Below are 9,280 nucleotides of genomic sequence, written 5' to 3' on the forward strand. Positions count from 1 at the left end.
TGACTTTCTTCCAATTTCCCATATTTGCTAGATAGCAACTCAAGTTGAGCCCGTAGCTCAACATTCTCCTTCAAAATGGATGCTTCACAAGTAATAGAGTTAGTAGCACAAGCATCATCAATAAAAGCAAGAGGAGAAGGAACTTTACAAGCTCTTTTGAATATGAAGCTTTAAGTTGAGCATGAGACTCGGTGAGTTTGATGAGCTCACCCTTGATGACCCTTGAGCCATTTTCGAGGTGCTCAAAATCCTCAAGGAGTCTAGCATGGGAAACTTCAAGCTTAGCATTTTTAGTTTCAAAAACATTGGCCACCTCAAGAGCTCTATCATGAGATTCCTTCACTCTAGATAATTCTAGAGCAAAAGTCTCCTCAAGAGATTCTTGGTGGTTTGTTCAAGTTCAAGAGCTTGGGAGAGGTTCGCAATATCGTTAGTGTAATCATGCTCATGACCTTCCATTTTCTCAATGGTGACATCATGATCCTCAAGACAAGATTCCAACTCATCAATATATTTCTTGCCCTCAATAGCAATAGACATGATTTCCATGAAGTTGGAACGAGCAATTTTATTCTTATGAAGAGCTTTAAAAATCATTTTCCCCTTAATTTTTTAGGAGGCAACATTATCATTCTCTTCATCACTATCAACATCATCATCATCATTCTTGTCATCATCAATATCATCACAGGATATATTGGGATTCAAACTGGGAGATACCTTTGAAGCCTTAGCCATCAGGCAAAACGCAATCGATGATGATGTAGGATCCTTTGAGGCACCTTTCAAGACCACATCTTGTTCCATGGGGTGTTGGGTTTCCTCTACATTGTTAGAACAACAATTCGAGAAAATAGATGCACTTTTGTCATGGCAACAAGACATAGCAAGCATATCATCATGAGATTTAGTAAAGCAATTTCTACATGATATGCAAGGACTATCAACATAAGCATGTGAAACATTTAGAGAGCTCGAAGTGTTGAAGTCCAAAGATGGGGCATTGCAATAAGATAGTGATGAGGAATCGTCAACGATAAGCCCACTATCATCATTGCAATGAACACCACTACTCACCATATCATTACCTTGTGGCAATCCACATGTAGGTGAAGTAGAAGAAGTTGAGAAGGCAGCACGGCGGGAGGTGGAGGGAGAACAATCATCCCCACAAAACGTGGACACACCATATTTATCTTGAAGCTTTGTCCACAACTCATGAGCATCCCAGAACGGCATGAGTTGAAATATAACTACATTGCTCAAAGCATCAAAAAGCACATTAGAAGCTTGAGCATTGAGATAAGAGTTTTTCTCATCCTCTAAAGATAATCTTTGAGGATCCTTTGGAGGAGAAAACCCCATATCTACAATTCGCTCTAAATTTGGGTCCATGACCCTAAAGAGATTAAGAATGCTAATTACCCAAACATCAAAATTTGTGCCATTGAAACTAAGAGTGTCAGAGAATCCTAAACCCCTAGTAGACATCCTTACTCTCTAGGCGGTTAAGCCCTATAAAGAGAGACGAGGCTCTGATACCAATTGAAAGATCGAGGATGTCGCCTAGAGGGGGGTGAATAGGCACTTTAAATAAATACGGTTTAGGCTTGAACAAATGCTGAATAAACCTAGCGGTTAATTTGTTAAGCACAAAACCTACAACAACTAGGCTCACATATGTGCACCAACAACTTATGCTAAGCAAGATAAACTACTAGGTGATAGCAAGATATATGACAAGAAACAATATGGCTATCACAAAGTAAAGTGAATAAGTAAAGGGCACGGGTAAGAGATAACCGAGGCACGCGGAGACGACGATGTATCCCGAAGTTCACACCCTTGCGGATGCTAATCTCCATTTGGAGCGGTCTGGAGGCACAATGCTCCCCAAAAAGCCACTAGGGCCACCGTAATCTCCTCACACCCTCGCACAATGCAAGATGTCGTGATTCCACTAAGGGACCCTTGAGGGCGGTCACCGAACCCATACAAATGGCAACCCTTGGGGGCGGTCACCGAACCCGTACACTTTGGCAACCCTTGGGGGCGGTCACCGGTACCAGTCAAATTGCTCGGGGCGATCTCCACAACCTAATTGGAGACCCCGATGCTTGCCCGGAGCTTTACACCACAATGATTGAGCTCCGACACCACCAACCGTCTAGGGCGCCCAAGCACCCAAGAGGAACAAGCTCAAGGGTACCAAGCACCCAAGAGTAATAAGCTTCTCAACTTGTAACTTCCACATACCACCGTGGAGAACTCAAACCGATGCACCAAATGCAATGGCAAGGGCACACGGAGTGCCCAAGCCCTTCTCTCCCAAATCCCACCGAAGCAACTAATGCTAGGGAGGAAAATGAGAGGAAGAACGAAGAAGAGAACACAAAGAACTCCAAGATCTAGATCCAAAGGGTTCCCCTCACATAGAGGAGAAAGTGATTGGTGGAAATGTGGATCTAGATCTCCTCTCTCTTTTCCCCCAAAAATAGCAAGAATCCATGGAGGGATTGAGAGTTAGCAAGCTCGAAGAAGGTCAACAATGGGGGAAGAACACAAGCTCAAAGGATAAGGTTCATTGGGGAAGAATACCCCCTTTTATAGGTGGGGAAAAATCCAACCATTATGCTCACATCCCGCACAGAACGGTACTACCGCTCCACGAGCGGTACTACCGCTTAGCACGGTCAAAACAGCCCAACGAGGGAGAAAACACGAGTTGAAGTTCTACCAGAGAGGTAGTACCACTCGGGGAGTGGTAGTACCGCTTATAAGAGGTACTACCGCTCGTGGGTAGAGGTAGTACCGCTTATAAGAGGTACTACCGCTCATGGGGAGAGGTAGTACCGCTTATAAGAGGTACTACCGCTCGCCGAGAGAGGTAGTACCACTTATAAGAGGTACTACCGCTCGTGGGGAGAGGTAGTACCGCTTATAAGCTGTACTACCGCTCAACTACCGCGAAACCCGACACGAGAAATGCAAGACAAAATCGAGGCAGTAGTAGAGTGGTACTACCTCTGCCGACCACGGTACTACCGCAGGGAGAAAACCAGAACAGCCATAACTTCTTCATGTGAGCTCCGAATTGAGCAAACTCAAGCTTGCTGGATAGAGGAAGACGAGTAGCATCAAAAAAGCCATAATTTCTTCATATGATTATAGTAAGAAGAGGCAGGGGAGGTATGCCTAGGATATAGAGGAGTGAACCCTCCATTAGAGAAGACCCGGCATAACCTCCAACATTGAAAACATCATAGAAGATGCATGAGTGAACTCCGTTTTCGATGAACTCGAGCTTGTCATCAAGATGACCATAAGCTCCAAACTCACAAAGAGAAACACCAAACAAGAACCAAGAAAGATGATGCAAGGATGCAATGGTTTGAGCTCTCTATGAACGATATGATCAAGTTTCTCATCAAGAGCCCCCCTTGATAGTACGGCAATCGATCCTATAACCCGGTCTCCCAACTACCACCATGAGACCGGTAAAATAGAAAACCACAAAGTCCACTTGAGCTAGATGTAGATGATCTTGACTTCCTCAAGTTGGACCACCTTTCTTGATTGCGTTGGCTCGGTGAAGACTAGTAGGTTGCTCCCCCATACTCCACTATGGGTGAGCCACTCTTCGGCACATCTTCACAAATCCATTGTCACCACAATGGATGGCAAGCTTCAAGCACTTGATGTCTTCGTGATGCATCACTTGAACTTGCACACTGCAACAGAACCCCACAAAGAACTCTCACGAAGACCATGGGTTAGTACACAAAGCGTAATTGACAATGCTTGCCATACCATGGGATCGCTTGATCCCTCTCGGTACATCTTCTACGTTTTGTGTGTTGATCAACTTGATTCACTATTTGACTTAGTCTTGATCAACCTCTCACAAGACCAATCTTAAGGTAATTCCTTGAATAGCACCTTGGTCGACACAAACTCTCCTTGAAACCAACACATGTATTCCAAGAAAAGCCTATGGACAAAACCTTCAAATATAACTCAAGGCAACCATTAGTCCATAGAGTTTGTCATCAATTACCAAAACCAAACATGGGGGCACCGCATGTTCTTTCACCGAGCATCTTGAGTACATGTGTTCTGGCAGAGCAAGGAATGCACTGCAGGAAAAATAATATGAGAACACAATGTGTTCCCTATATCCAAATCTAGAAATAATTTCCTCCTTCACGTCAGCGTTGAACATGGTACTAGTACCTTTTATACAAATATAGCAATCCAAATTTCATAATTAGTCGACAGCATGTTCAAAAAACCCCAGCCTCCCGGATAGAAAAGAGGATTCTAGGAACATACCGTGCGCGTTTTAAAATCTTGTGTTAGGATGAGAAGGAACAAGTGTGGCGTCTCGCCGAGGGCGCAGAAACCTGTAGGGTCCTCACACTTTGGGCACTGCAAATGAAGCACACTAGATTCAATAGGAAGAAAAATGCATCAACGGCGGCGGTTGCCATCCTAGGAGTACCCGCGACCAAGGGACTTGGATTTATCGGGGATGGATGAAGAATTCGTACCAGACTCTCCATGAGAAAACCCTATGCAATCGCCGAGTGGGGGTTTTCTCTGAACAAGCAGACGAGGGAGAAGGGGATTCAGGCCCAGTGAAATATTGTCGCTTCGTCCGTCCAGCTTACTGCTAAAGCTGGAAAGGTGGGGGTTTTTGTGATTTGACGGCTCATTGGGCATTACTGCGGAGCTACGACCGGGGTGTGTCTACCGTGCAGTTGTGCACTCTAATTTGGTGCATATGGCATGTGGACCCTGTTGCCGGATGCCCCACATATCAGTGAAAGGAAGTAGAAAGACAGGAGTAACTAGTTACACATAAATATATTTTTGACAGAGAGATACTCCCTCTGTAAAGAAATATAAAGATCTTTATATCACAAATTTATACATAATAAAAATCAAGGGGAATATATATAACATATATAATTATAAAAAACAGAGTTTTTAAACACAGTATAGATGAGTTGGTGATGATGGTGTGCCTGCCATCCTGCAATATAGGCCGTCCGATTTATATCTGACGGATAGGAAGGAAACTATGGCAATTTTGCAAAAAGGTACCCACATACCTCTCCACATTTGCAAATAAGGCCTTCCCTCATTCATCCTTTTCTCTCACACAAGATAAAATACTCATACAAATGCATCTTGATGTTACGTGCAACGCACGAGCATTATGGGGGTTCAGCTGAGAAATACTCAGACACGCTCACGGTTCTGGACTTTGGGCCACAGGCCGGTGGGCCCGGATGTTTGGGGGCCCATGTGTTCTACCTCGGCGCTTTTCATATTGCAAGCGATCGGTACGGCGCTGGTTTTAGACGCTGTCGCAAGGCGAATACACAAAATTGAATAAATCACGACAGCTGTTGGAATGAAATCAAACGATAGTTCCTAACCAGCAATCAGAGTTGCAATTCTATCAACGATACTGTCGTACTACTTATACACATAGGACACTTGTTTCACCATGCCAGAGTATTACATCAAAATCTCTCAGAGGATAGATCAGTTCGACAGTTGCGTGCTGCTACTGAAGAATTTCAAAGTTGATTTGGACCAGCTCTCCTTGTCGAGAAAGTTCGATTTTGACATCATCCCCTACCGCAAGATATGATTTAGATTTGAACCTTGACCATCCTTTAGCATCAATCATCATGCGACCATCCTTTGTACTTACGGTATATTGAGCAGGTTCATTCACACCAAGGCTGCGCATGGTAAGAGAAACTTGGCCACGGTCGCCCGGATTGTTGAACGACTCCCTCGTTGCTCCAGGAATTCTCTGTTTTCAAACAAGAAGACATACACAAACAGTTAGATCAACACAGTGAATCATGTGAAACAACATGGAAAGAAAAAAGAACGAAGCACTTGGGCGACCAATGCTTACCAAGAAGGTGGACATGTCAGTTTTTGTAAGGACTTTGGTATATGAAGTGTGAACTGCAGCCCAGTCTATTGCCGGTGCAACTGCTGTTTCTGTTGCCGCTGCACGGGCCAGAGCAGATGCAAGTGCAAGTGTTGGTGCAGGTGCTGAAGCCGTTGCTGGTGCCCGTGCCGGTTTGACAAGTAGTGCTGCTGCTGCTGTCGAAGATGGTGCTCCTTGTAGAGCTGGTGCCGGTGTCGATGCCCGATCCTCCGGTAGATCAGCCTCATCTGCTGACGCGGTCAGTGCCCAATCCTTAGCTGGATCAGAATGAGTTGGTGCCGCTGTCAGTGCAAGAGCAACTGTTGGTGCTCGATCCGTTGCTGAAGGTGGTACCGATGTGCGAGACAGTGGCGATCGTGTCTGATCTGCTATGATCAGCTTTCTAACTTGACTAGGCTCCGTGACCGTGATCCAGTCTTTTTCTTCGTTTCTTTTAAACGCGAGAAGGTCTAATTGTGGCGTGTTTATTAAACCAAACTGCAGTTCATCATAGGGATTCAGCTTGTACTCAGACAACAGACTGATCCAATTTTTTCCAGTAATATAAGTGATGGACAGTACCTTCGTTACTGACACGACATAAGAAGTGACACTACTGCAAGATGCTGCTAACGCGACACTACGATCAGAGACCCTTCGAGAAACTGTGTGCGATGCCATAATCGCAAACGGTGTTGTATGAAAACCGTTAGAAATGTGTAAAACGTTTGCGATGACGGATGCATCAAACACGGTTCAGGTTTTAGTTGTGTGTGCGATGAAGGGCATACGGTTCAGTTCAATGAACTGTTTGCGATGAGGAGGAACAAAAGAAATGGGCAGCCAGATGGAGGCGTGTGCTATACACAGCATACAGTTCACTCGGATGAACTGTTTGTGCTTAGGCAACACAAAAGAAACGGTCATCCGGATCAAAGGTGTGTGTGATATACGGCATGCGGTTCACTCGGATGAACTGTTTGCGTTGAGACATGAGAACAGAAATGGTTCAAATGAACAAGATGTGTACGAGGCAAATAGGTCTGTAATCGGAGACGTGTGCGAAGACCGATAACAACACAGACGATTACTGCTAACAAGCCGTGTGTGTTGTGAGCAAACGATTGCTGGCATACAATTGTGAGTGATTGATGAAAACATCACCGACAGGTTCCATTGTTTAGTCCGTGTGCGATGTGATTTTGTTTGTCCGCACAACATCTACGCTCTGTCTACAGCATCAACATATATACTTAAAAAGACAGCATTGCGTAACCAAATTAAGCATACAATTACACAAGTGACTACACACATAACATTTCCACACACCAAAGAAAGCAATTACATGCATACTAAAGTAGGAGAAACGAGGATCAAATCATCTACTTATTGTTGCGACGACGCTTGCCATTGCTCTGCTTCCGGCTAGATCCCTGGCCGTTTTGGGGAAGGAGGGACTTCCTCATGTCAACGATCCGCCTGTACATGTCGTAGCTCGTGTACGCCTCCTTGGCCGCGTACACAGCGTGAGCTTTGTCGAGTTTCTCCATCCAGGCCGAGTGTCAGGCACGCTTGTCCTTGTTGCACGAATCCTTCATGTCTCTGTAGTAGGGGTCGATGATGGCCTCGCCGAGGTGAACCAGTGAGTCCTTCTCATGCTCCTTGCTACCCCTGATCTTGTATTGGCCCTGGATGTCGACAAGATTCTGGTCGGCGATGCCCAAATTCTCGAGCGCCTTTACATCGTTGGTGATGTCCACCGTAGCAAACATGTAGTGGGGGTTGTTGACAAACCTGGCGAAATGCTCGCAAGGCCTTGTGGCCAGGCAGTAGTCGTAGACGAGGACGTGGTGGCGCACACACATCTGGGCGACGGCGACCTTGGGACGAGACCCGACACAAGCGCGGGTGTACTCGCGGTCGAACCCGATCACCTTGTACTTCTCCTCGGCAAGCAACAACTCCATGATGTGGATGGAGTGCTCCGCCCAGACCAGGTCGTTGGTGTACACCACCGAGAGGTCCACGGACCTTCTGTGGGTGTCCACCACGGCACGCATGGTGAACTGCTGCTCGTCGTCGGCAGCCACTCGGAGCACCATTGGAGCCGCGCAGGATACCCTCTAAGAATTTCTTGTGGTGGGTGCGCTTCTTGCAATGGTGGGGCGCAATCAAAAGGTTGAAGAGACACAAGGGTAGGTTAAATGGCCGCTGTAATAAATGGGGGCCGGCCGGCCTGTAATAGTCACGTCTTGTCACGGCGTTCATAGCGGAGGATTCCAGAATCCAGTGCACGCTTGATAACACTGCACCCCGGGCGTGGGCTCGAAGAGCCTGTTCCCGTGCTACCGCGCTATTTATCGCGCAAGCTTCCCGCCCGGCTAGTTTGGCCACGCGTCGGCTAGAAGAGGGACAAATCATGGGTGTTTATTGGCAAAAAGCTTTGTAAAAATGAAGTGTGTGGAATGACTTTGGTCATAAGTTTACCCTTGGGTGATGAGGTCAAAGTTACACAGAAGGGTGATGATGGACACTCGAGTGCGATAATTAATTCTGCCCTCTACAGTGTACACGGTGGAAGAAACCAACTGTGTGCAATATTGTCGAAGATCGCAGTCGAGTTAGATATACATATCGTGTGTTGTGAGATCGACATGGTAAACTGATTCGAGAATGGTTAATAAAATCTAAGACCATTGCATATTAAGGTCAAAATAGTGCTAGCAATATACGAGTCTCATACGATTCCATTTCAACGATTGTACCACAAAAGCTCGAAATGTTACAAGGTTCAAATTCCAGAGTTATATGGCTCAAATTAGAAGATTACAAGGTTCAAACTGATATTAGAAATGAAATTCAGCTCATCAGCTGCAAACGCTCGCGCTGATGCGCTGAACATGGATATCAGAGAGGTTCAAACTAATATCACCACTTCTAAGTCTGGCTGCGAAACCTCACAATTTTTGCAAAGGGGTCAGCCACTGAGAAGTCATGTATGGGGTTGACCCGATGACTTCCGATTACTCTGTCATCTGAAGTTCCAAAATGAAATTCAGCATTTTTGGAGCCTACTCCATTCTGCCTCAGGCACCGGCGCTGATCAACAGACCATTCATTTTTGTGAAATAAATGTAGGGCAAACCTCATTTCCTTCAGCACCCTTGCTCTGAGAATAAAGAACCTGGCGAATATAATCTCCGGTAAGGTCCCTCGGTAGGAGTTCAAAGTAATTTCTGAGAGATGCAGATCTAGGCATTCGACGTGATTGTTATATTGTATCACATTATCCACCACTGGGCCTAATCTTATCTGCAAAAGAAG

This window comes from Triticum aestivum, chromosome 1D (assembly GCF_018294505.1).
Source record: "Triticum aestivum cultivar Chinese Spring chromosome 1D, IWGSC CS RefSeq v2.1, whole genome shotgun sequence".
Lineage (NCBI taxonomy): Eukaryota > Viridiplantae > Streptophyta > Magnoliopsida > Poales > Poaceae > Triticum > Triticum aestivum.